The sequence below is a fragment of the Protopterus annectens genome, chromosome 4.part1 (genome assembly GCF_019279795.1).
Source record: "Protopterus annectens isolate FY-2018-M chromosome 4.part1, PAN1.0, whole genome shotgun sequence".
Lineage (NCBI taxonomy): Eukaryota > Metazoa > Chordata > Ceratodontiformes > Protopteridae > Protopterus > Protopterus annectens.
The window spans coordinates 1,009,113,612-1,009,139,762 of NC_056734.1; the positions used below are offsets into that span (position 1 = coordinate 1,009,113,612).

A 26,151-nucleotide genomic window follows, 5' to 3' on the forward strand; every position below is an offset into this window, starting at 1 on the left:
TCTGGACAGATTTTGCTTTCTCTTCCACCTTCTTCAGCACCTGCTGTGCAGGGGAGCCAAACAAATTGAGCTTATCCATGGGAGCATCTAGGAGCTTTGATTTAACATGGTCTGGTAAGGACTGCTCTTTTAACCATGCATGCCTTCTGATCACTGTACCAGTCATAGCTGATCTAAAGGAAGCCTCCAGTGCATCATAGCCGCATTTTAAGGAATGATTACTGACCTGCTGAATGTTATGTACCATTTCCTGAACAGATTTTTTGTCTAATGGTTCAGACGAGGACAGTTTTTTAGTTAACTGATCTAACATAAATTCCTGATACTGAATCATGTGGAATTGACAGTTTAAAGCCCTAGCCGAAAGAGTAGCAGAAGTGTAAACTTTTTTACCCCATCTCTCTAAGGCCCTAGATTCCCTTTCAGAGGAGAGGGGGTTTTTGGCAGAGGTAGTTGCTACAGCCTTGGGTCCCTGGGAGATAGTTTCAGGATCTGCAAAAGGCAATGATAATGTGTGTCCGGAACCCTGTAGTACCTGTCGGGCTTAGCAGGGGCCGGAGATAGAGAATCAGGAGCAGTACAAGCATCATTAAATGCATCATCCACAACAGTAAGTACTGGAGGAATGGCTAAAGGCCTATGCTGTGGTAAATGCAAAAAGGTCCTAAGCCTTTTCCTAGAGTCTGAGAAATCCTGGCCCTGCCATTGAAATTGTTCCCTCATAGCATGCAAGGTTTCCCCAAAAGAAAATTCCTCAGGCGGAGAGGCAGAAGGAATGGAGTCTTCTGCATCAGAGTCCTCATAAGGAGAATAAGGGCCCTCTGGAGGGTTTGTATTATCTGAATCATCAGAGGAGTAATCTGAAGAAACTGGCTCAGGGGGCTCTGCTCTAGGCCTCTTCTCTGGAGGAGGGTGAGAGGCCCTGTCAGGGTGAGGTTGGGATCCCCGGATCAAAGAAATGAGATCCTCTGCTAGACTAAGCATTTGAGAACTAGAGCTAGGCCTGTGAGAGGGGGTCTTAGCAGGCACAGTTTTGGTAGATTTTGCTGCTTTAGCCCTGGCAAAAGCCTTAATCGACATGGATGCAGGGGGCCTAGCAGCTCCACGTGCAGGAGTAGATATATCTAAAGGTATAGTATCAGATAAATCCTGAGAACCTGCAAGAGCAGGTGGGATTTCAGTAGCAGATTCAGCCATGCTGGATGAGGCCTCGGTAGGAGGCAAGCTTTCGGCGAAGGAAGAACCGTGGACTCGGTTTCAGCGAAACCGAGACACTGCAGTTGACTTAACCGGTTTCGCCGAAACCGCGGAGTGTCGGTCCTTTTCCTTGCGCTTTTAGTTAATTGCGAAGTTCCGACGGCATATTGTAAGCAAAAGCGGGCGAAAAACTCCTCAGCAAATTCCGACCGACGCCTAAGCGTCCGTCGGTTGAAAGAAGCACAGGCTAGACAAGCTGCTATGTCGTGGTCTGGGCCTAAACAAGGTAGGCAGTAAGAGTGGAAATCTTTATGAGGTATTTGTTTCCCACAAGTTAAACAGTTATTCACTTTTTCTGACATCGGCTGAGGCAAGAAAGAGTCCCCAACGGGTACTTAGCTTTTAGAAGTCTTCGTAGTAGTAATCTCTGGTTCTGACCGACCGCACTTTGAACAGCTTCTGCTGGCACGCGGCAAGAAAGACTGGGGAAAATGGCGTCGGCTGATACCTTTATACCCGAAGAACTGCAGCTATGACGTCGGGTGAAGTGCGACATCAGCCGAGGCCAGACCCAGACTTTGGAATCCGGCCGACCGAAGGGCTGCCTGACGACAGGACAACCCATTTGTTAGGACTGCAGATGCATCCTTGAAGGACATCTGTTCTATGTTCTTTGCGTTTCACTGTTGCAGTTATCACATTTGGGTTGATTCCCAAAGCTGAGAAAATGGGTGGAGGCAGTCAAGGAAACTAGGGGATGCTTAGGATGCCCTGCAAGACTGCAAATGTAAACCCTGCTCTGGACTTGGAGAAGAGAGTCAGGTGGTAATGTTTGGTAAAAGTGTGAACAGATGTCTAGGTGGCACCCTCCAGGGTGTCCCTGGGGGAGACTCCTCTGGAGAAAGCTGCAGAGGTTGAGGCTGCTCTGGTGGAGTGAGTCCTGACCCCTTTGGGGGAGGCTTTCCGTGTTGTTTGTAGCAGAAATGGATGCAGTGTGCTATCCATTTGGAAATGGTTTGTTTGGAGATGGCTTTGCCTTCTGCCCCTGTAGCAAAGCTAACCAGCAATTGATCAGACTTTCTGAAGGATTTAGTCCTGACTAGATAGAATTTGAGCTGTTTGTGCACATCTACAGAGTGCAGGATCCTTTACCCTTGTTCTGGGGATTAGGAAAAAAGGTGGGCAAATGAATGGGTTGGTTGAGAGCCACACTGGACACCGCCTTGGGCATGAAGGATGGGTTAGTCCTGAGGGATATCCTATCTGCATGGAAGATGATGAAGGGTTCCACAGACATGAGTGCCTGCAGCTCAGAGACTCTTCTGGCTGAAGTGATGGCCAGAAGGAAAGTTGCCTTCCAGGAGAGAAATTTTAGCTCTGCAGAAAAAGCTGGTTCGAATGGGGGCAGAGTGAGCTTTTCCAACACAAAGTTAAGGTCCCAAGCTGCGGTTGGTGCTCTTCTGGGTGGCCTCAAGTTGCTAGCCCCTCTTAGGAACTGTTTGATTAAGGGGTGTGAGAAAAGGGGCTGCTCAGTGGGAAATGAGCAGAGATAGCACAGGCATGAATTTTAAGAGGAAAAAGACAGGCCACTGTATAGTACGTCAGCCAAGTAATCCAGGATGAGAGGGAGGGAGGGCCATGCCGTATTGGCTCCCTTAGCCTGAATCCAGGTTCAGATAGCACAAGACTTTCTAGTGCTAGGGTGTTTGGCCTCACGTATAACATCTAGAACTGGTTTACGGAGGTTGGCAAACTGATCGGGGGTTAGGGAATAAACCAAGCTGCCAAACTGTCTGCAACTGGGGATCCATGAATTCCCCTTCCCTCTGGGTCAGGAGGTTTGGAATCTGAAGAAGATGCCATGGTGGCAGTGGGGACAAGGTTGCGCAGCAAGGGGTACCAGTGCTGGCGAGGCCAGTCTGGAGCTATAAGAATTGTCCTTGGTTTTTCCTCCTTTATTTTGAGCAGTACCTTAGGGGTGAGAGGTAGTGGAGGAAAAGCATAGACCAAGATTGACCCAGGGGAAGGACAAGGCATCCACTTTCCAAGCCATGCAGTGATGCACCCTGGTGCAGTATTTGCTGAGCTGATGGTTGGTGTGGAAGGCAAAGAGGTCGACCTTTGGGGTGCCCATTTCTGAGTTATTAGTGTAAAGGTTCTTCTGTTGAGCTGCCACTCGTGTGGGTCCAGAAGATTTCTACTTAATTGGTCTGCCAGAGAGCTGAGAGAAACGGGTAGGAATTGTGCTAACAGGTGGAGTTGCATGGCAGAGGCTGTGTGCCAAAGGGTCATGGCCAGCCTGCATAGAGGGTAGGAGTGAGTCCTTCCCTGGTTGTTGATATACCACATTACAGTGGTGTTGTCTGTTTTGATCAGGAGAGCCCCTGGGGAGACAAGGGGCTTGAAAGCTATCAAGGCATGCTGGACAGCCATCATCTTTTTGGTTGATGTGCAGAGAGATTTGCTGTGGGCTCCATTGGCCCTGTATGCACCTGCCGTCCAAGGTGTGCACTCCAGGCATAGCTGATGAGTCTGTGGTGAGGGTCTGGGTGGCGGGGGGTGGTGAGAAAGGTAGTCCTTTGTTGTGGGACCATGCTGTTGTCCACCAAAGAAAATCTTTTCTGAGGCAAGGAATTATAGGTACAAGAGTCTCCAGGTCTTGACAGTGTTGACACCAAAGGCTTTTTAGGTACTACTGAAGTTTCCTCATATGCAGTCTGTTATACGGAATGAGTAGTACGCAAGATGCCATGAACTCCAGAGCTTGCAGGATCTTCCTTGCAAACAGCTGGGGTCTGGAGGCTAGTTGAGAGAAGTAGGCAGTCAGGAAATTTTGCTTTTCTGGTGTAAGGAATGCCATCTGGGATGTTGTGTCCAGGCTTGCTCCCAGGAATATAATCCTTTGGGTGGGCACCTGTTTGGATTTCTTTTCGTTGACTGTGTACCCTAGAGAGATTAGTACGGACTTTACAAAGGCCAGGTGCTTGAGCAGCTTTTCCTAGCTGTCTGTCTGAATTAGGCAGTCATCTAAGTATGAGTAAATCTGGATATTCCTTTGTCTGCAAAAGGCAAGGGCCGGAGCGAGACATTTTGCGAAAACTCTAGGAGCAGTTGGATAAGCCAAAGGGAAGCATAGAGAACTGAAACGGAGATATTTCCTGCACGATTCCCTGACAGGAATATGGTGGTAGACCTCTTTTAGATCTAGGGTTGCTAGCCAAGCATCCTTGGAGAGCACGGGTAGCAGCTGCGGGAAGGTCCTTGGAGAGCACGGGTAGCAGCTGCGGGAAGGTGAGCATTTAGAATTTTGGGACCACCAAGAAGGTGTTTAGAATGGATAGATCGAAGATGGGGCGCCAGATGCCCTCTTTTCTGGGTACCAGAAAAAGTCTGGAGTAGAAACCTTGGCCTCTCTGTTCTGCAGGAACGTGCTCTACTGCTCTCATAGAGGGCAGAGAAAGGACTTGCTTTTGCACCTCTACCCACTGGTTTGGAGGTAGATCTGGGAACCCTTTTGGGGTAGGAAGGGTGTGGAAAGAACAGTTGTATCCCTGGGACACTATGTTGAGAACCCAGCGGTCGTTGGTAATGGTGGTCCAGGTGCTTGCGTGAAATGAGAGTTTTCCTCCTAGGGGTAAGTGAAGGTGGGCAGAGGGAGGGGTGGGATGGGGAGTCATTGTGAGTTCTTACCATAAGGGGGTGGCTTAGAACTTCTTGATTTTGAAGTGGTGGTTGGGGGGGGGGGGTCTGGGCTGCACTGGTCTTAGTGGGAGCAGGAAAGGACTAATGCTTGGTGGAACAATGCCTGCTGAACCTGGCTGGCTGGATCTGTAAGAAATCCTTAACTGTCTGCATAGATTTTGCTTTTTTCCCATCTTTTTTAAAACCTCTTCTGCCTTAGTGCCAAATAAGTTGTCTTTGTGCAAGGGGGCATCCAACAATTTAGATTTGACATGGTCTGGCAAGGGCTGTTCCTTAGACATGCATGCCTTCTAATGACAGATCCGGTAACTGCTGCCCTGCAAGAAGCTTCTAGGGCGTCAAAACCACAGTGAAAGGTGTGTTTAGTTACTTGATTTGCAGAATGCATTAACTCTTGTAACTCAGATTCTGCACAAGCAGGAAAGGAAGATATTTTTTTGTTTGAGGAGTTCCAGGGTATGTTGCTGAAATTTTAGCGTATGGAACTGACAATTTAGTGCCCTGATAGCAAGAGTAGCTGAGATGTATACTTTTTTTCCCCATCTGTCAAGTGCTCAGAATTCCCTATCTGAGGGGGTGGGATTCTTAGCAGAGGTTGCTTTAATCCCTTTAGGCCCTTGAGAAATTACCTCAGGGTCAGCAGTAGGATTTTTAAAAATAAATTTGTGAGTCAGGGACTCTATAGTACCTGTCTGGTTTTCTGGGTGCAGGAGGGAGTGTGTCAGGAGTCAAGCTGGATTCCAGGAAAACATCCTCCACAACATCCAGGACTGGGATGATGGCCAAGGGTCTGTGCTGTGGAAGATTTAAGAATTCCCAGAGTCTCTTTTTAGACTGAGGGTAGTCCTGACTCTCCCATTGGAAATGCTCCCTTAAGGTATGAAGGGTTTTCCTAAAGGAAAAATCCTCTGGGGAGAGGCGGAATGGATGGAATCCTCTGCATCAGAATCCTCGTAAGTAGAAAGCTGTTGCATGTCTTCATATTCAGATGCATCAGACTCATCTGACCTTTGTTCAGACAAAACTACAGGGGAAAGATCTCTTTTTCCTTTTGGAGGGGTAGCTTGGCTTCCCTTGATCAGCATGATCAAGTCTTCTGCCATTTTAAGCATTTGAGATTGAGGCAAGGAAGCAGGTGCCTGAGACTAGGTCGTCGGTTTCTTGGGTGTGGTTCGTACCCTGGGCCTAAGAAACTAGTTGGTTTATGAAAGAATGGTAGTCGCGAAAAACGACATCAGTTTGTGTCGAGAATCGGTAGTGCGAAGGACTTCCTCTGAAGCCTGTGCCTGCTCAGCGGCTCTGGACCCATCCAAAGTAGAGATGACCGCAGGATCCTTAGTCGAAGAGTTTTGCGGCATACTGGACTCCGAAAGAGTCTCTGTAGCGGCCTGAGAATCCACAGAAGCAGGCATCAGGAGCTGCGAAAGCACCTCACGGAGGACCGGAGAACTGATGACTAGCTTAACGGAAGTGTCGTCTGTAGGTTTGGACCTGTGCAGTCTGTCTCTGTCTTTATATTTATGTTTTTTCTGAAGATCTGCTGTTGGATGGCTTACCGAAGCCATATCAAAGTTAGCGGACTGTAAGCGAAAATATCTAGCTACAATAAGGGCCTGATGATGGATAGTTCTGGCGTTGAACAAAGCACAGAAGCAACAGCAGGGGATGTCGTGGTCTGGGCCTAAACAAGTGACGCAGTAAGAATGAAAATCTCAGTGTGGTATTTGCTTTCTACAGGCGAGACAATTGTTAACTTTTTCGGACATCGGTTAGCGCAAGAAAAAAGGATCCCCAACGGGGTACTTAGCTTTAGAAGACTTCAGCTTCAAATCGGTAGACGAAACTCAGGTAGTGGCCGACTGGCACTCGTGTGAACTGCTTCTGCTTCGGGCTCCACGGCAAGAAAGACTGATGTAATGGAGTCAGCTGCCTTACTTTGTACTACTGATGACCTGACGTCAGTCATGAAGCAACAGCAACCAACTCAGAAATACTAAGCCTCTGGTATTCAGGCTGGCTGAAGGATATCCTGTCAGGGATAACCCAAATGTGATGACTGCAAAACTGAAACACGAAGAACATCTGGCAGTGGTTGTATAATGATTTTTCTCTTCTTGTCTGGAGGAAGAACAAACAGAGGAAGTTTTATTTATTAGAATTTTTTTTTTGCTTTTGTTTACTAGGTTTTTCCAGCTGGGTTTCGTCAGAAATTCCTTTTCAGCAAATGCTCCGTATTGCAAACATTTTAAAACAGACATTCAATATTAGTAAGAAACATTAACAATTACATGAACACTTGCCCATTAGATTACATTCATCTGAAATAAAGGCAAATGCTGAAGAATAAAAGATTCATACATGTTAAATATTGAGCACTTTAACAGGTGTACGAGTGGGTTTACCAAACATATAACAGAGCATGTGATTAGTGCTGAGAAATTCAAAGAAATGGAGGAAAAGGAACTAGGTAGGGCAGAAAAACGTTAACAGTGTAGTTAAGAGGTAGGGTACAAGGCAGGTTAAGGCAATTATATACATTGCTATCTTGAGATTTAAACTAGAAGTACAGAAGTGGGGGGGGCGAGCAGCATCACAAAACCATGTATATAGCTGGGAGACACTAGTACAATTATTCCGGTACTGGTGAAGACCAGTAGTGGAGCACGAAATTCTGGATGAAGAAAACCTGATTTAACGATATGGCAAGCTGAAGCTAATAATGGCATTTATCCAGGAGAAATACAGAATAGATAAACTGATTTGATGCTAGATTTAGTTTCATTTTAAATGAGTCTGCAATGCATTTCAGCAGTTGTAGGATGTGGTTCTGTAGTTTAGCTACTCTATCTGAATATAGAGAATCATCTACAGCAGTGGTTCCCAAGCTTTTATGGGCTGAGACCTACTTTCGAAAATGGCAGTTTTTCATGACCCACTATTCACTTGTAATGCACATTTTAAAATGAGGGCTTTGAATAAAATAAAAAAAAAAATAGCTACCACGTGGCTCCCTATAAGTCTCCTCAGCGGAGAAATATAATGGGATCTAAAAAGTGTACACACCCCTGTTAAAATGCAGATTTTTGTGATGTAAAAAAATGAGACCACAATAAATCATTTCAAAACCTTTCCCACCTTTAATGTGACCTATAACCTGTACAATTCAATTGAAAAACAAATCTGTTAGGGGAAAAAAATATAAAAAAATAAAAAACATACAATAAGCTGGTTGAACAAGTGTGCACACCCTTAAACTAATACTTTGTTGAAGCACCTTTTCATTTAATTACAGCATTCAGTCTTCTTGAGTACACACCTGCTGTCAATTAAAGAGACTGATTAACCACAAATAAAGTTTAGCTGTACTAGTAGGATTTTCCTGACATTTACTCAGTTGCCTGCTACAGCAAAAGCCATGGTTCGCAGAGAGCTTACAAAGCATCAAAGGGATCTCATTGTTGAAAGGTATCAGTCAGGGGAAGGGTACAAAAAAAAAACATTCCACAGCACTGGATATACCATGGAACACAGTGAAGACAGTCATCAAAAAATGGAGAAAATATGGGACAACAGTGACGTTGCAAAGAACTGGATGTCCCTCTAAAATTGAAGACAAGACAAAAACTGGTCAGGGAGGCTGCCAAGAGACCTACAGCAACACTGAAGGAGCTGCAGAAATTTCTGGCACATACTGGTTGTGTACTACATGTGACAATCTCCTGTATTCTTCATATGTCTGAACTATGGGGTAGGGTTGCAAGACTGAAGCCTTTTCTTACACACAAAAACATCCAAGCCTGGCTAAAATTTGCAAAACAATATATCAAGTCTCCCAAAAGCATGTGGGAAAACTTGTCATCATCCGATGAGTCCAAGGTTGAACCTTTTGGCCACAGTTCCAAAAAATAGGCATCACCAAAAGAACACCATCCCCACAAAAAAGCACGGTGGCGGCAGTATCATGCTTTGAGGTTGCTTTTCTTCAGCTAAACTGGGGCTTTAGTCAAGGTGGATGGAATTATGAACAGTTCCAAATACCAGTCACTTTTGGCACAAAACCTTCAGGCGACTGCTAGAAAGATGAAGAGGAATTTCACCTTTCAACACAACAATGACCCCAAGCATACATCCAAATCAACAAAAGAATGGCTTCACCACAAGAAAATTAAAGTTTTGGAATGGCCCAGCCAGAGCCCAGACTTAAATCCAATAGAAAATCTGTGGGGAGACCTGAAGAGGGCTGCGCAGAAGAGATGCCCTTGCAATCTGACAGATTTGGAGCGCTTTTGCAAGGAAGAGTGGCCAAATATTGCCAAGTCAAGATGTGCCATGCTGAAAGACTCCTACCCAAGAAGACTGAATGCTGTAATTAATTGTTTTTCAATTGAATTGTACAGGTTATAAGTCATACTAAAAGGTGGGAAAAGTTTTGAAATGATTTATTGTGGTCTCATTTTTTTATATCACAAAAACCTGGCATTTTAACAGGCGTGTACACTTTTTATATAGGTTCATAGGTTCATACTAGGCTATCTGCCCAAGGGCATTTATAAGCCTAGCCCATAGTTATTTGGCTTTCGCCACCCCTTTAGTTTGAATAAAACTATGCCTATTATTTTGCTGTGCCTCTGACAAGCAGTGACACTGAAGTAATCCCTGGGGTATATCTGCGATCTCCCATCCATTGGTCAAGATTCCTCTTGAACAAGGCCAGCGAGGTGCTCTGCCTCACATGTACCGGGATTTTGTTCCACAGCATAGGGAGTCTCTGGGTGATGAATCTGTCCCTCCAGCACGTTCTATTAATAACCGTGTCAAGGTTTAAGTCTCCGCCCTTGTGGTTCTGAGGGATCTAGATTTTTGAGGTGAAGCATATTCATCAAATCAGGGTTTGACATGGCCTTATATGTCAGGCACAGGTCACCTCTGAGCAAGCGGTATGAGACTGAATAGAGCTGGAGTTCTTTCAGTCGGACAGCATAAGACATATTTTGAGACCCTTTATCCTTTTGGTGAGGAACTTTGGGGCCTTTCCAGCTGCTGCAGGTGTCGGGTCAGATACATTCCGAATGGGGCATTGTACTCAATCATAGGTCTAATGAGTGATGAGTACAGGGGGACGATGACCTCCCTTGATCTAGATGTGAATCCCTTCATGATCAGGTGGGCAATGTAGAAGGTTTTCCTAACTACTTTAGCAACATGAGTGACAAACGAAAGGCTACTGTCAACCTGGGTCCCCAGATCCCTGATGACTTCTGTGCTCAGTGGATTACCACCTATATGGTAGCTAGGGGTAACCTTGTTTTTCCCGAAGGGTATGACTATGCATTTCTTGGCATTTAACTTTAGGCCATGGCTATGGCACCAGTTATCCGTTTCTGTGAGGCCCTTCTGAAGGATATCTGTGTCAGATGTGTTTTCGACTATGGCGCCCAGTTTGCAGTCATATGCAAACTTTGACAGCCATAACCCTCCTGCGTTTGCTTTTACTTCAGAAAAGTAGATGCCGAACAAGAGTGGACCCAGGACTGAGCCCTGTGGGACACCACTTGTGACAGGCTTTGAGTCTGACATGCTTCCAGCAACTCTGACCCTGTGGGTTCTGTCACTTAGCCAGTTTGCAACCCATCTTGTGATGTATGGGTTTACATTCAAGCTGATGAGTTTTTCGATGATACCTGAGTGGGGTATTGTGTCGAAGGCCTTTGCCAGGTCAAGGTAGGCTGTATGGACTGCCTTTCCCTCATCAATGGCCTTAGTGACTGTCTCGAAAAAGTCAACCAAGTTTAAAAGGCATGATCTGCCTTTGACAAAGCCAAACTGGGTTGGATCCAAAGTCTGCAAGTTCCCTATGTCTTTATTTATGAGTTCCATTATGATCCTCTCCATGGCTTTGCAGATAAGGCTTGTCAAGCTAATGGGACGGTAATTTCCAGGGTCGGTGGAGGCACCGCCTTGTGAAGTGGGACCACAGTCGCCGTGTGCCACTCCTTGGTGCGTATCCTGAGGTGAGGCTAAGATTAAACAGCTGTCCTAACTGCGGGTTTAATTCCTCATTGAGTTCGTGGAGCACACAGCCGGGACACCATCCGGTCCCATGGATGCTGTGTTTTTGCTTTGGAGAGCAGTTCTCACCTGGGCGTTGGAGATGTTTGGGGCTACAATCCTCTGGTATAGATATCTCTCCTTTGGGGAGGGGGAAGTTTGCACTGAACCTGTCAGCCAGTATGTTGGCAATGTGTGTAGGTTCAGTAATCTTCACATCATTTTGAACTAATTCTGAGCATATCTGGGAGTTTCCTCCTAGGTTTCTAACATAGCTAAAGAAGGCCTTATGATTGCCTTTTGAGTCCTTGGCGATTTTTCTCTCAAAATTTGCCTTGGATGATTTTATGAGAGCTCTTAGTTTTTACTTATAATGATCAAAGGTGTCTTACCTTTCAAGGATTTTGCTCTATCTTGTAGTAGCTTCCTCCTTTTGTTGTAGAGCTTGTTTATGGCTGGGGTCCACCAGACTGGACGCTTGCCTTTGGTACAAAGAGTCTTAGTTTTGTTTGGGATTGCCTGATCCATGCAGTCCTGTAGGTGCTGGTAGAAGGCATTTGCAAGTGATTCAGCGGTTTGGGTAATGTTTACCACTGGCTCAGGGGCCTTAAAGGTGACCACACTAGTTTTTAGAAGTGTGAAGTCGGCTTTTGAGAAGTTTTTCACTGTGGTCTTTTTTATTTCAGGTGGGGGCCGGATGAGGACCTCCAGCGAGATTAGTTTATGATCTGATCTCACCAGTGAGGGGTATACTTCCGGTGTTGAACATTGTGATCCCATGTTCGTGATGATGAGATCAAGTATGTTTTCTCCTCTTGTGGGGATGGTGACTAGTTGTTCCATGGCATTTGAGTTTATGAACTCCAGGAACCTTTGGGCTAGAGTGTTTGGGCTTGAATAGTGTTCCCAGTCTATATTAGGGTAGTTGAAGTCACCTAGTATGATGGTGTTTGGAGATACATTTATCCCCTCCAATGTTTTCAGGAAGGCCATGTGAGGTTCCTGAGTTTGAGAGGGTGGCCTGTAACATGCTACAAATTGCAGAGCAGTCTTGCCTATGGTTAATTGCACCTGGATGGTCTCCGATGCATCGTGCGTTGCCACCAACGAGGTGGGGGTGTCCTTTATGAATATGGACACCCCCTTCCTTGGTGTTGTCCGGATTTTGGGGCGGAACGCATGATATGAGGCGAAACCTGATAGTGCTGGGGTGCTCTCAGGAGCCTTGAACCAGGTTTCTGTCACAGCACAGACATCGATGTTCTCTATACTGAGAAGGGCCTGCATCTTGACATTGAGACTTCTGGCATTGAGCAGCATTACCCTTAGTTTTTTCCTTTTTGTGTTCTAGGGTGGTAGGTTTAGAATTTGAGCCTTGCCTAAAAAGGCACTATGGGGTGGCAAGAGCCTTTGCCAATATCCAGAAGCCTAGGGTGACAGGTGCAAGCCCCTTAGCGCAGTCGCGGCTTGTCCAGCATGTCATCCCAGGCAGACAGACATTGGATCCCCTTTGAATGACACCAGAATTTAAGCCAATTGAAGCTGATCATCTTATCACTGTATTGTGGCATCATTCTAGGTGAAGGTAGGATACTGCTCAAGGTCAGGGTCATACCTGCCTGGGCTACATAATCAGAGAGCTCCTCAATGTCTCTTTTCATGTAGTCCACGGAGGTACATCTCAGGTCGTTGACACCAGCGTGGACAATGACTGAGTCGTACTTGTACCTGCTGTTGAGAGACCTGAGTGCTTGCGTTATGTGGCGGATTCTAGCGCCCGACAGGCAGCTTACTGTGACCTTCTCCTTACTCAGTCTGGTGAGCGGGACGTCAGTGTGTCTGACTATGGAGTCACCTATGACAAGTATGTTTGGTGTTGTATTTGGCCTTAAGGGCAGTGACTGCTTTGCACACTGATTTTGTTGTTTATGTGCTCTAATCTACCGCATGCCTGCCAGTGTCAGGGTTGACTTGCAAATTGGAGCCAACTGCTTATAATATCATTCTTTAATTTTATAACTTGTAATAATTAAATTAATAACACCAAATAAATATATTATAATAAAACACAAAACTGTCCTTTTACGGAATGACAGCTTTCCCCAGAAAAGTGTACGTGTACCCAGATCAAGCTAGCTTAAAGTAAATAAGCCCATCACACCGATCCCCAAAACTGAATAAACACATTTCAAAGTGCTCAAGTCAAACACCAAGGACAGATCACCATTTCACATCTTAAACTGTAAGACGGTGCCAAGCAGTTCTTTACATTCCGTCCCAGAGAGCAGTAATAAACAAACAGGGCACAATTTACATTACTCACCTGCGAGACCTTTGGCTATGGTGAGGCTTACAGATCACACTCTGCAGCCCGTGGCCACAGACACATACACACACACTCTCATAGAGAAACAAACCGCCAGTTTTACACACATACTCATACACTCACTCGTACCTCAGCATGGCTAGTTTAAATTCCGCAATATGTGCGGACTGAGTTTACGTGCATGCATGTGAAGCACGCATGGTCCTCCTTAAAGGACAAGACATCGCCACCACAGAGAGGTTTTTTTTTCAGGACTGAAAGGGGCCATACAAACTATTTTCATACTTTATATTTAATATTTAACCCAACCAATCCAAAAATAGCTTGCGTCCCATCCTTTGGGAATCTCTGAACTGCAGTGTTTGAAGATCTGGTTATAGTTATTTTTCTGAAGAGCAAAAAATTCTACTGGGGTAGTAGTGTTGTATTAAGTTAAGGGCTGGGAAATATTCAGAGATTTTAGAGAAATCTATGTAATGCAATTAGCTAAGAAAAGAGCTAGGTGATGTGGTAGCTGATGACAGTGACTACTGTTGTTCTGGAAGAGATGCATTTTGGGGTAAGGAACAGTAATTCAGTTTTTGGGGGTTTAACAGTAGTTGTGAATTAATTTGGTCATGTTTCAATCAATATGGATTGCTGTGTAATGTCTTGAAGCCTAGAGAGAGGCTTGGCAGAGCAGATTAGAGTCAGGTCATCAGCATATTGAACTAAGATAGTATTTTTGTAACTGACGAATATATTGAAAGTTATATGACCTAGTATAGATCCTTACAGGCAAGAAGGTGGAAAAGTAGAGGGCCTAATATAGATTCTTACCGAGACACCAAAAGTTACAGGCAAGAAGGTACAGAAATCCTTTTTCAATTTCACTGTTTGCGGTCTGTTTGAGAGCTATGGAACCCTTGCAATGACGAGTTGGTGAGTCCCAAGGATGAGAGTTTACGTAAGAGCTTCTGGTGAGAGACAGTATCAAAAGTTTTTGATAGACTCTACCATCTTCTTAGAAGTTTCTCACTTTTCTATGGGCCTTGACAGGATTAAAATTCAGCAAAGCAGTAGTTGTGATGAGGACAGAAGCTGGTTATCTATTAGATAATTGAGAAGTTACATATGAATACATTTTTCTAGTATTTTAGATAGGATGATAAAATGCCAGCTGGTCTATTGTTTGAAAGCTCTGTATTGATTCCACTCTTGTGCAGTATAATAATAAAGGACTTTTTTCCATACAGAGGGAAGCTTATTTTCCGATATGGACTGGATATGCAATAGCCTCAGGTGCTGCTTTAAAATATTTGACAGGTAGTGGTGGTGCTGCGGTAGCGTTGTTGCCTCACAGTAAGACACTGTCCGGTTCGATTCTCAGCTAGAGCGTCTTCTGAGTGGAGACATGCGCGAATGGGTGTACCTTCGTTGAAGGTTGTGCATCAGGCCTGGCAAGCCAGTACATAAAAAATCAACTGCCAATCATTAGCGGACCGGAGTTACGCTGTGGCGACCCCTAACCCCGGTAAGACACAAACAAACAAAGATTGTTAGGGGCTGTTGTAGTAATTGTTTTTGGAGGTATTTTATGACTTCTATCTGGGAAAGGAGGGTTTATTATACGGGGTTTGGACAAGGACAAAGCCAGTGAGAACTTAGTTGAGATTTAAGTGCAGTCTTGAAAAGACTGCTGGATGGAAGGGTAGTTATGGTAGTGGGAAGTTTGTTCCAAAGCTTGGATATAGCGCAGGAAAATAGTGCTTCACCTGCTGAGTTTTTGGCTTTGGTGACCTGGAGTAGATTTTTGTTGCAGGAGCGTAGTGGTCTGGAAGAGTGGTAAGGTTGGAGAATTGTATGGAGCCATGGGATTTGGAGAGGGTGGTTTACTAGTTTATGAGCAAAGGTGAGTTGAGTTTGGTGTAGGAGTTGTGGGAGAGACAGTGGTGGCTGCTAAGAGGCACCAGTGACAAATTTTGCGATTTTATTGTAGCAGGCTTCGAGTTTGTGTAGGTCTGACTGTCTAAGATTTGTAAGTATAGGTGATGTGTAGAGTAGGGTGGAGATTAGTTGAGAACTGACTATCGAGATTCTTGCTGGTTTGGTGAGGTACTGGCGGCTTCTATATAGGCACCCAGTTTTTTGTGAACATTTTTTATTGTTAGTTATATGCGGGTGTCAAATTTGAGATTGTCAATCTGTACGCCAAGTAGTTTTGTGTGAAATGGAGGTATTATCCTTGGCTTGAATAGTGAAGTGTGGGGTGTTTGGGGTAGATTTGGATGACTGGAAGATGAGGAGTTTGGTTTTATTTGGATTTTTTTTGAGAAGCTGGGAATTGGATAGCCAGCTTTCAACTAAAGAAAGATTCTTGGGTGATCTGTTGGAGTTCTGTTAGAGCTGGGGCTGAGCAGTTGTGGGTAGAATCATCTGCATACTGTATGAGGGAGGCATGTTTGGTGGCAGTTTGCAGATTATTGGTGAAAAGGGAGAAAAAGTAGGGGGCCAAGGATGGAACCTTGGGGAACCCCAAGAGTAACAGGGAAACGAGTGGATAGCTTGTTGTCCCAGACGACGGATTGCTGGCGGCCTTGTAGATAGCTGTGGAACCAGTTTATGGCTGGTGTGGAGAAAGAGAGGTCAGATAAAGCAGAGTAGTAGATTGTGTGACACAATGTCAAAGGCTTTAGATAGATCCAGAAATACAGCAGAGGAGAGGAGGCCATTGTTTTTGTGATGGAGGATAGTATTGGTGAAGGAGAGGAGAGCAGATGTCGTGCTGTGGAGTGGTCTGAAACCATGCTGGGTATTGGAGAGGAGGTTATTGTTAAGGAGGAATTTAGAGACCTGCGAGTTGATGCATTTTTTGAGTATCTTGGAGAGGGGTGAGAGGATGGCAATGGAGCAGTAGTTGGAGAGGTCAGTGGAGGGGCCACCTTTGTGGAGGGGAATGATGATACCGCACAGCAGAAGTCAGTGTTGCTAGCTACCCCTTCTCTGAGTTATCTTATTGGCCCATCTAACCACCACCTAGAACTGCTATTGATTTAGGGACACAGACTAACAATGCCTCTATTGCTATTGCAGGTAAGTGAACAGTTTTTAAAATACGATTACCCACACAACTTTGTGGATTGCAGATGCTGTGTAGCCTGTCTGGCTTTCATTCTGTGTGGCTAATTTGGCTTGGTTTATGTAGTTGTATGAAGTACTGTAAAACTGTACCAAAAACTGTGCCCAGTTTCCTGAAGAATTTTATATGGTTTCCATTTGTACACTTTTATTGGATGGATGTTTTGCTGTACCTCTCAAGCTTGACAGTCTGATGGTATCTCTTCCTGCTGTTTGTTTTGGGCAGCCATGGATGCATCTGGGGGAATGTCACCTTGTATTTCAAGGCAGTTAAGCTATTTTCCAAGATTCTTTTCATTATAGAAGACTTCAGTCCTTCATGACATACAGAATGGTCTTTCCTGTTCTGTGATAATACAACTGGATCTTCTGCAACCATACCTTTACGGATTGCAAGCAGGTTTGGACGAACATCAACATCACACAGTTCTGAAGCATCTGGGTAGCACAAGTGTAATCAAAGGACACTGCCATGACTTGGATTTCCTGTTATCAGTCCTTTCTTCAGCTCTAAACGAACCAAAATAGTGAAACCAATAAATCCTGAAGCAACCAAGTATAAGGCGGGCAAAACATGTTCACATCTCCTTGTAGTAGGCAAAAAACGTTATTAGAAAGAGAGATAAGCGGTTTTGTCTCAAATTAAAAATCCAAGAGATTTCATCAGATAAATTAACACAGGCAAACCAAGATTTAAAACTAGTACTACAAATGACTTAATTTCCTGCTAGCAATCATGGTTAAACATTTTAAAGTGACAGTGCCTAGATAAAGCAGACATGCGTGAATGGGTGTACCTTCGTTGAAGGTTGTGCGTCAGGCCTGGCAAGCCGGTATGTAAAAATCAACTGCCAATCATTAGCGGACCGGAGTTCCGCTGTGGCGACCCCTAACCCCGGTAAGACACAAACAAACAAAGATTGTTAGGGGCTGTTGTAGAGTAATTGTTTTTGGAGGTATTTTATGACTTGTCTGTGGGAACTGGTTGGAAAGAAAAATGCTGAAGGAGATTATCTAAATTGGGTAGGGACATCAACAACTTGATTAGTAACCTGGTTGGGCTAATGACTGTACTGTCAGTATAAAGTGGGTAATGAATTGGTTGGCTGTGGTATAATTTTGTTTGTGTGACTGGTGTTGACCGTGTAGCTTGGATTTAACTGCTTATTGACTGAGGCCCAGAAAAGGTTTGGTTTATTATTGGGTACATTTTGATTTGGTGATAAGTTGATTTGTTAAAGTTTGTTTTTTTATTTGTCTACATGCTAGTAAAGTGGCAGCAGCTTTATTTTTTTGTCCGGACATTTCATGCTTTGCCTCTCTCTTTCACAAATTATTTAGTTGCCAAGGATAACCACAGGGCAAGTTTGGCTTCGACTCTTTATTCTGAGAGGAGGCTAGTGCGTTTACAGCACCTAGGGAATTATGGAACTCAGTGACAGCATCATAAAGGTGAACGTCTTTAGTAACTCACAGGTAGAGAGAGGGAAGTGTCTTCATATCAAATATTACGTTTTCTTACCAGGCTGTAATAATGCATTTTGCAGCTGCTACTTTGGTACCTTATGGTGTAGATTGGTAAGTGATCTCTCAGGCTGTCTGACAGGTTCCTTGGGATGATATGTTAGGATCCCAGTCAAGGGTTGATTATCTGGTTGTGGCTTTGTTATATCTAGGTCATGTGGTTATAAGTTGGATGAACTTGTACAACTGAATTTTCAGAAGGCATGATTTGCAAATCTATATTAACACTACCCAATATAATGGTTTCATGAAGAATTTTTGGGGAGGTCCAGTAGTAAATGTCTTCCAGTGTTTTAGCACCATTACCTGGGGGTCTGTATAAACCCACAAATGCAACTGTCTTGTGAGTATTAACTTTTAGCATGGTTAGTACCAGAGTTAGAGAAAGTTGGCAGAACATGGGGGAAAAGGGAGATATCTAGTGTGTTTTTGTAGAAAATAGCAACACTACCAGCTTTTTTGTTAGCTCTGTCTAATCTGATAATGTTACAGTCTGGCAGGTGATTTCTTCTTTTTTTCTTGGAACCAGGTTTCTGTGCAACCAAGATGCCTGCAGAGTGTACTTGTATCCATGCAAGTACTTCAGAGAGTTTGTTACAAATACACTGCAAGTTGGTATGGTTTATACAAAGACAGGATGGGACTGTGTGCGAGGTAGTAGCAATAAAGAAACTGATGGATATTCTGCCTGGTGCCTGAAAATGCTGAATTGGCCTAGGTTTTGGTGGATGTTACCACTAAATTTCATGGTTATGGAGGTATGATGGAACTATTAAGCTAAGAAAGAAGCCTGAAATGCAGCTAGTGATGTCAGTAATAACTGGTAAACAGTTAAGTATCAAAACAGCAGCATTTCCACAAAAATACACATTGACAAGCACAAAACACACTTGCCCCAGCCTCAAAAAGTCTTAGGAATAAAAAGTAAACTCTGTTTAAAACTGAGGCCAACATTTAAAACATAAAATAGAACACACTGCTTCAACTGACAGAAATGCCTCTAGACAGTTACAAAATTCAGTATAGTACAGCTAAAAAGTTATTTTCAAAAAGTACTGTTTTAGTCATAGAAATTAAAAGTGAATTTTTTTTCCTCCAACTTACGTGCCGAGCTATGAAGAAACACAACAAGATCACTGATCCTTAAAAGCCCATAAGAGAACGCTTCTACGACAGGATAGCTCAGAAGATCTGGTCATCCATCCAAGCTGTCAATGGTCTGGGAGTGCAGAACGTGTCCTTAGATTTCAAAAGCTGGTCAGCTGTTGTATCCTTGACAGGATACAACCCATACAGCTACAGTTACTACAGCAGTGACCAAATGATGAACATAAATAACCTCCACTGCATTTCTATATGAACTTACAATTTGGTAGGGAGGAGGAGGGTGGGATGTTGCACCTGATGAACGTGGATGAAAAGAATCTAGCATTATGTTAAGTACATAACTACAGTATGCCATTTAATTTATTCATCTGTCCGAGCCAACTGTTGGGAAAGAATACCAGACTACTCAATACCTTGGGATGAGTCATGACAGAATACCTGTTAAAACCAAAACTTCAAAGGAATCTTTGGTTCTGGAGGTGATGTCCAACTTATGTTGTGTGGAAAACTTGTGAAACGTAGACCATGTTGCTGCTGCAGAAAAGTCATCAATGGAAAAATTCCTAAAGAATGCTGTGGAGGTTGCCACTAATCTTGGGGAATGAGCTTTAGGTTTTGATGGCAGAACTTGATACTAATGGAGTAAACAAGGGCAAAGGAATTGGACAGGCATGTAAACAATGTTTAAGAACCTCAGCCCCTTTCTGTCAGATGGAAAGGAAACAGTGTCACAGACATCTGGAAGGGCTTTCTTCTGTGAAGGTAAAAGAGGAGTTGCCTGTGAATATCCAATGTGTACAAAATGTATTCAAGGACAACCACACCCACAGACTCAAAAAAACATGTTTATTTCATCATGGTTTGGTATTTCCTACATTTTAACACCACTCTAGGACTATTTAGAGCTTTTTAGATATTTGTATATGCAATTTCTGACTCTGACAACATGGGGTCTGGCATCTTGAAATAATTCTGACTGTTTAGTCTGCCTCTAAGTATCCCAGAATGCATTGTTTGTCTCCAAAAAATTGCATCAGATCTGAAGCATTTTCCCTAAAGCTCCTGTCAGTGCACTGATTTTACAGGCATTCACTGCTGTGTTACAGTCACCTACTTTTGGTTAAAATGTTATCCTTTTTCAATGACTACTTCAAACACAAGCAGTGTATGTGCTACAGAACAGAACTGAAAAGTGTATTTTATTGCTCTTTCTTCACAGAAATGCTAACTTGACTTATTTTGTGAAGGCTGAAATCTAGTTCTTCAAGGTATCTCCCCTCCCCCTTCACACCTACCTTCCCTAGCTGTCAAAGAGCTAAGGGTAATTTGAACCATTATCAGCATGTGATTGACAGCCCACAGCAGGTGACCAGGCTAATGTACTGTTTTCTTTTTAGCCTTTCCTTCCTTACAGTGGGAGACTTTTTTTGCTACACTCATCCTGTCAAATTTAGAACCAAGCTCCACAGCACTGGGAATAATCACCGTTTTGCAAAGCATCAAACTCCCACTTATTTTTCCTTCCTGTATGGTTAAATAGCTAACAAATGATGCACTATAAACACAAACTATTTCACAGACTTGCATGATAGCACCCACATGTTTTTTTAAGTGGTAATTTAAGAAAATTACGGTATTGCATACTTCTTGTAATCTGATGTAGTGCTGTCGATTAATTGTGCCAGATATCTGCTTCTTATGTAAAAGGATGCAATTAATGTCTACACATGGTCATTGCAAATTTATGCTCTTAGATTTTGTAGCTGTTACTGTGCTTCTGCCTGTACTTTGACACATATCGGTAGGGCTCTTCAGAAAAGTGAGATTATAGTTTGACATTTTTGCTAGGTTTTAAGAGTGGGCTGGGTAAGGCAGCTCTGACATCACAATGTGGGAGGTCCACTGGCTCTTCTATACAGCATGCAAATCAGGTGAGGATTACATCACTTTGGGGGAGGAAACATCCCAGTAGCTAGAGCAAGAGCTCTGGCAGATGTGACATAATCATTTCTGAGCCAGCTACAGGTTTTTCAACTTGGTTTTCAAAGTGAAAGGAAAATAGTATGGAAAGGTAGGAAGCCTAACAGGGAAAACAGTTGAGTGGATTAGTTGCATGGGTGATTTTATGAGGCTGTATCAACAAACAGAGACTAAAAGAGATAGCAGGTTGAGCAATCTGCTTTAATATCCTGTTGTTGTCCTTTCATCTCTACTGAAGTGTGTAGAAAAAAAGGCTAGAAAGTGAACTAGTTGACCAAGCATAGTCTCAGATACTACTTTAGAAATGAAGGTGGAAGCTGGTTCTCAGAATAAACCCATACTTCTGAAATATTAAGCAAGAAGAAACAGATGATAAAACTGAAAGTTCTGAAATTCTCCAGGCAGAAGTAATAGAAACCAAAACTATATGTTTTTTCCAAGATAAAAAATGTAGGTCTACTGAACACCCTGGTTCAAAAGGAAGGCTTTTGTTAAGGCCTTAAGGACAAGGTTAAGGTTCCATGGGGAGGGAGAAAGTCATTTATTGGTGGCCAGAGCATAAACACTTACAGAAAGGCCCTGCAGAGTTTTTGCACAGCCAGATAATGGTTTTGAAATTCAATGAGAAAGTCTGAAATGGAAGACAATTAAACCCTGACTGTGGAATATTTAGAGCCTGCACTGTATAGTGAAGACAGAAACTGTAATATATCAGAGATAGACTCCGAAAATAGTCCCAGACCCTGATGAGTGGTCTAACTGGAGAAGAGCTTCCCTTTACTCTTATAGACCTTTAGTGTAGATAGTTCCTGAGACACACAAAATGTCGGCCACCTTTTGTGAGGAGGAATGTTTGACCATTAGTAGAAATGAGGAAACCATCAAATTAGTCTGAGACTGGAACGGTCTTGGTGAGACTGCCTAGATAGGTGAAAGAAGCTCCAGTTGTGGATCTAAGGCGCTATGAGGGCTTCTTCAGATGAGGTCTGAGCAGAATGTTAGAAATGGTGACTGGAGAGAGATGTTCTGTTTTGAACGCTCATAATGTATGCTTTTGTGCACAAACAGCAGCCAATTAAAATAATTTAAGTATGCAGCAGGTGTAATTTTTTGTAATTTATGGAAATACCTAAAGACAGACGGAGTTGTAAAACTTACTCTCTGGATTCTAGTAGGGATTCCTTGGTTGTCATTGTGAGAAGCCAATTGTCAAAATAAAAGAAAACCTGTACCCTGTTTAGTTGCAGGTGGGCTGTTACCACTATCATGCACTTGGTGAACCAGGAGGGAGGGCTGCAGTGAGGCTGAACGGCAGAGCTTTGAACTGATAGTGAAAGGTTCCCAGTCAAAACTGCAGTAATCTTCTAGATTCATTTGAGATCTTTATGTGGAGGCAAGCGTCCAGAAGACCTTTATTGAGCACGTTCCATCATTTGCTTTCAGACAGGTAAAAACTGCTGACATTGATCATTCTGAAAGGCGTCTTTTCTACACAGATGTTTAGGCTGTTGAAAATCAGAACTGGCCCGAGGTCCATTTTTTTTATATAAATACCAAAAAATATGGAATAGATTCCTGGCCCTATCTGATCTGATGAGACCTCATGGAGGACTCCTTTGTGCAAGACAATAGGTTCATTTCTTTTGCTGCCTCTGATTGGGTGGAATATCTGGTAAAGTTATACATTGAAGAGGCAGTTTTGGGTGAAAATGGTAAACCAAGACTCTGGATATGATCTCTCCCCACCCATGTGTCCTGTGTGAAGGCCAGCCACACAGCAGTGTGGGAAGACGAGCATCGGTGAACTGCCTCCACAAGTGGCTATGTTCAACATGGTGCTCATTATGTCTGTAACTGTTTTGCGGTCTCTGGTGAAAACGGCTTTCTCAAAATATCCACATTGTGCTGAGATAGGTCCCTTTAAAAGCAACACATACAGAAGAGGTAGTTTAACATCCTTCAGGGAAAAAGTGCCAGAAAAGTATGCACGCTTTCCCCACCCTGTTAATTCCCTTAGGCACCTTATTAGGGGAATGGGCAACTGAAGACTCCTCTGAGAGTTCTTTCTTGGTGGTGGCTGTGAATGTTACAATCTTATGGAGGTCCTCTTGAGCAATAGTGCCTATCTTTAGGAGGACGTTCAGACTAAATCTGACTTGTGGAGTACAGTTTCAGCTGTGTCCAGCTCCTGCCATACCCTCCCTAACATCCAAATCTATAAGACATCAGAAGGAAGAACCATTCAAGAGGTAGATGGTGGACAGCCGTATGCCTCAAAGAGCCCTTCCTCATCCTGAGAAGGCAGTTCAAGTGACCAGAATCCTCTCTATCTGATTAATTCCCCGAGTTTGCCAAATGCCAAAATAATGAGCCCTTTCAATCACCCAAGTCAGTGGATGATGTGAAAGACTCTGAAGGGGAGTCTTCCAGCTCTGCTCTGTCCTTGGGAGTCACAACAAATGGACTGATTTGCATCACAAGGGTGGAGGGAGCTGGTACAGATGAAGGCCTTGTTGTATGCCGGGGGTGGGGTGATGCTATCATCCTCTCCACTGCCTCAAAGGTGGATCCAGAATCTGTTGGCACCGATACTCCTCCCTCTGGAGCCACATCTCCCACCATAGTAGAAGTGAGTGGTGCCAAAGTAGGAAGTCCCAGTGCAGAGGACCTGGAAGTTCCTGGGAATAAGACTACCACTGAAAGCTTGAACAACAAGGATTCTGACACCAAAAAAGGTTATTTTATTAGGCAATAGAAAACAAATTTGAATTGAACCCTCTTCCTTTTTGATTTTCTGGTACATATTCTATTATGCTTTAGGAGAGCACATGAGAAATGACGGGAGGAAAGAGAGAAGTTTGATTCTGAAGATGAGAAGAAAGTCCTAGGTTTGGAGATCAAATGAAAATTATGTACTCACCATAACACTAGATCAATCTTGTCTTCTTTTCCTCTGGTTGAACCTTTGGTTTATCGGATCTGACCTCGGCACCTTTTAAAAGCTGTGGATCCAGGGTTCTGACTCCTGCCCTACCCATAATCCCTCTCTTCCTCCAAATACCTCAGATCGAGTTATCAAACAAATGTATTATTTCATTAAAAAAAAAAAAAAAAAAACACAGACATTCTATACCAGGACACTGTCAACAGAAATTGCATCTAACAGAGGTTGTAAAATGACTAGGGTTTCTGGTTAGGTCCATTCAATCAAAGACAAGCACCAGGTGAGAAATTTGGAAGGGGGAAGGAGGGAGAGATGTTGAAATGGACAAAGAAAACACTGATCTATGGTTACAGTGAATACATAACTTTCGTATGTGATGTCTTTTCTGCCCAATTCAACCTTCGAGACAAATTCCCTAACTACAGCTATCAAGGAAGGATAATCCTGAGAATGGTGAAGTCAGAAGATGTACAGGATCTTGATAGTACATTCAGCTTGTAATAGGATATGAATGTGTGCACCATGCATCAAGTTGTTGTAGCACCGATTTCTTTGATAGGAACTCTACATATAAAGTAACAAAAGACCTTGGTGAATGAACTTTTGGTTAAATAAAGACCCAATTTTTCAAAGACAAAAGCTATACAATCTGAAAGCTATCTTGACAGTGCGACTTTAAAAATGCTCTGGCCTAACTTGGCACTAGAGAAAGCTACAAAAAGCTGATTAGATCTCCTACAACCTTTATTCCAGTGGAGATAAAATCCAGGTTATCTGTGAACATCTAATTAATGCAGCGTATACTCTCCTTTGTTAGAAAATTTTGGAAAGAATACTGATAAATTAATGGTTTGATTAAGGTTCATTTTGGATGTCTTATGGAAGACCAAGTATGGAGGTTTACAAGAAAGTGCTTGCAACTCAGATCCTTCTCACTGAAGTGATAGCCACCAGTAAGATGGTCTTCCAAAAAACAACACATTAAATCTGCTCTTGCTGCGAGTTCAAAGGGAAGTTTTGTTTACACTTGAGGCAAGATAGTTATGTCCCATAGAGGAATTGGATCCTTTACCAAAGGGTCTCAATAAGAAGGTTCCATTAGGTAGGCCTTTGAAATCTTTAGTGAAGCTATAGCAGTTTGTTTCTAACATGGAAATTGGAAAAAATGACTTTTGAAAAGCTAGAGCCTTCCTGGAAAAGGTCCAACAAGAAGTCTAGAATAGAAGGGAGAGTAGCTGAAAAGGGATCTATCCCTTTATAGGCTGCCCAGCCTGAAGACCTTTTCCATTTGCCGAGTTAAATTTTCTGGTACTCTATTTTTGTGAAGCTGACAAAATATGAATGACTAACAGAAATCCTAGCATCTCTAGCCGTCATTAAAATTGGAGGAACCATGTGGTAAGCTTCTGTGCCTCTGAGGAAGAAGGATGAATCTGTTGAATTTGTCCGTTAATACACGGAAATATTGGTGATATGCATTGCTACAAAAATGCAACTGGAAGGCATTGCCCACTACCATACTCTCATGGCCTCCCAGCATAAAGGATATGAACAGGTTCCACATTGCTTGTTAACATACCAGACCGCTGCCATGTTTTTTTTTTTTTTTTTTTTTTTAGACCACTGCCATGTTGTCCATCTGGATGGAAATCACACTCTTGAGGAAACTGTCCAGGAAAGCTTGCAATGGCAAGAGAACTTATCTCCAGGACATTTATGTGGAGAACGTCCTCCATGTGCAACCACAAATCTTGGACCATTTTCCCTTGGAAGTACCCCCTACCCCAGGAGGGAAGCATCCATGGTTACTATGGCCATGGGGAGTTGTAGAGAAAAGGGCTGACCTTCCAGGAAAGCTGTTGACATCACCCATTATCTAAAGTGAGATCTACAAATGTACGTATGAACAGGATGCAAAAACTTGGACCACTGTACAGAAAGGGTCCACTGAAGAACTCATCTAAATACAGAAATGTCCAAAATCCTATCAGTCTAAGAAACATTGCAACCACTGCCATATCCCTTGGGGGGTTGTGGAGACCCCAAAGGGTAGGGCCCTAAATTGGAAGGGATTGGCTCTCAGCCAGAAAAATGGAGAAATCTCTTGGACTGCCTTGCTATCTTGATACAGTAATACACATCTTGGAGATCTATAGAGCACATTCAGTCATCCTTTCTCATAAGAGGTAGAACAGACTGAACCATG

At 43.3% G+C, this 26,151-nt stretch overlaps 1 protein-coding gene across 1 annotated transcript in view; it reads right to left on the reverse strand.

The window, feature by feature from the left end:
• Nucleotides 1-26,151, reverse strand: part of SENP5 (SUMO specific peptidase 5) — a 1,029,054-nt gene that overhangs the window by 846,173 nt on the left and 156,730 nt on the right. The gene's annotated exons all lie outside the window — the stretch shown is intronic.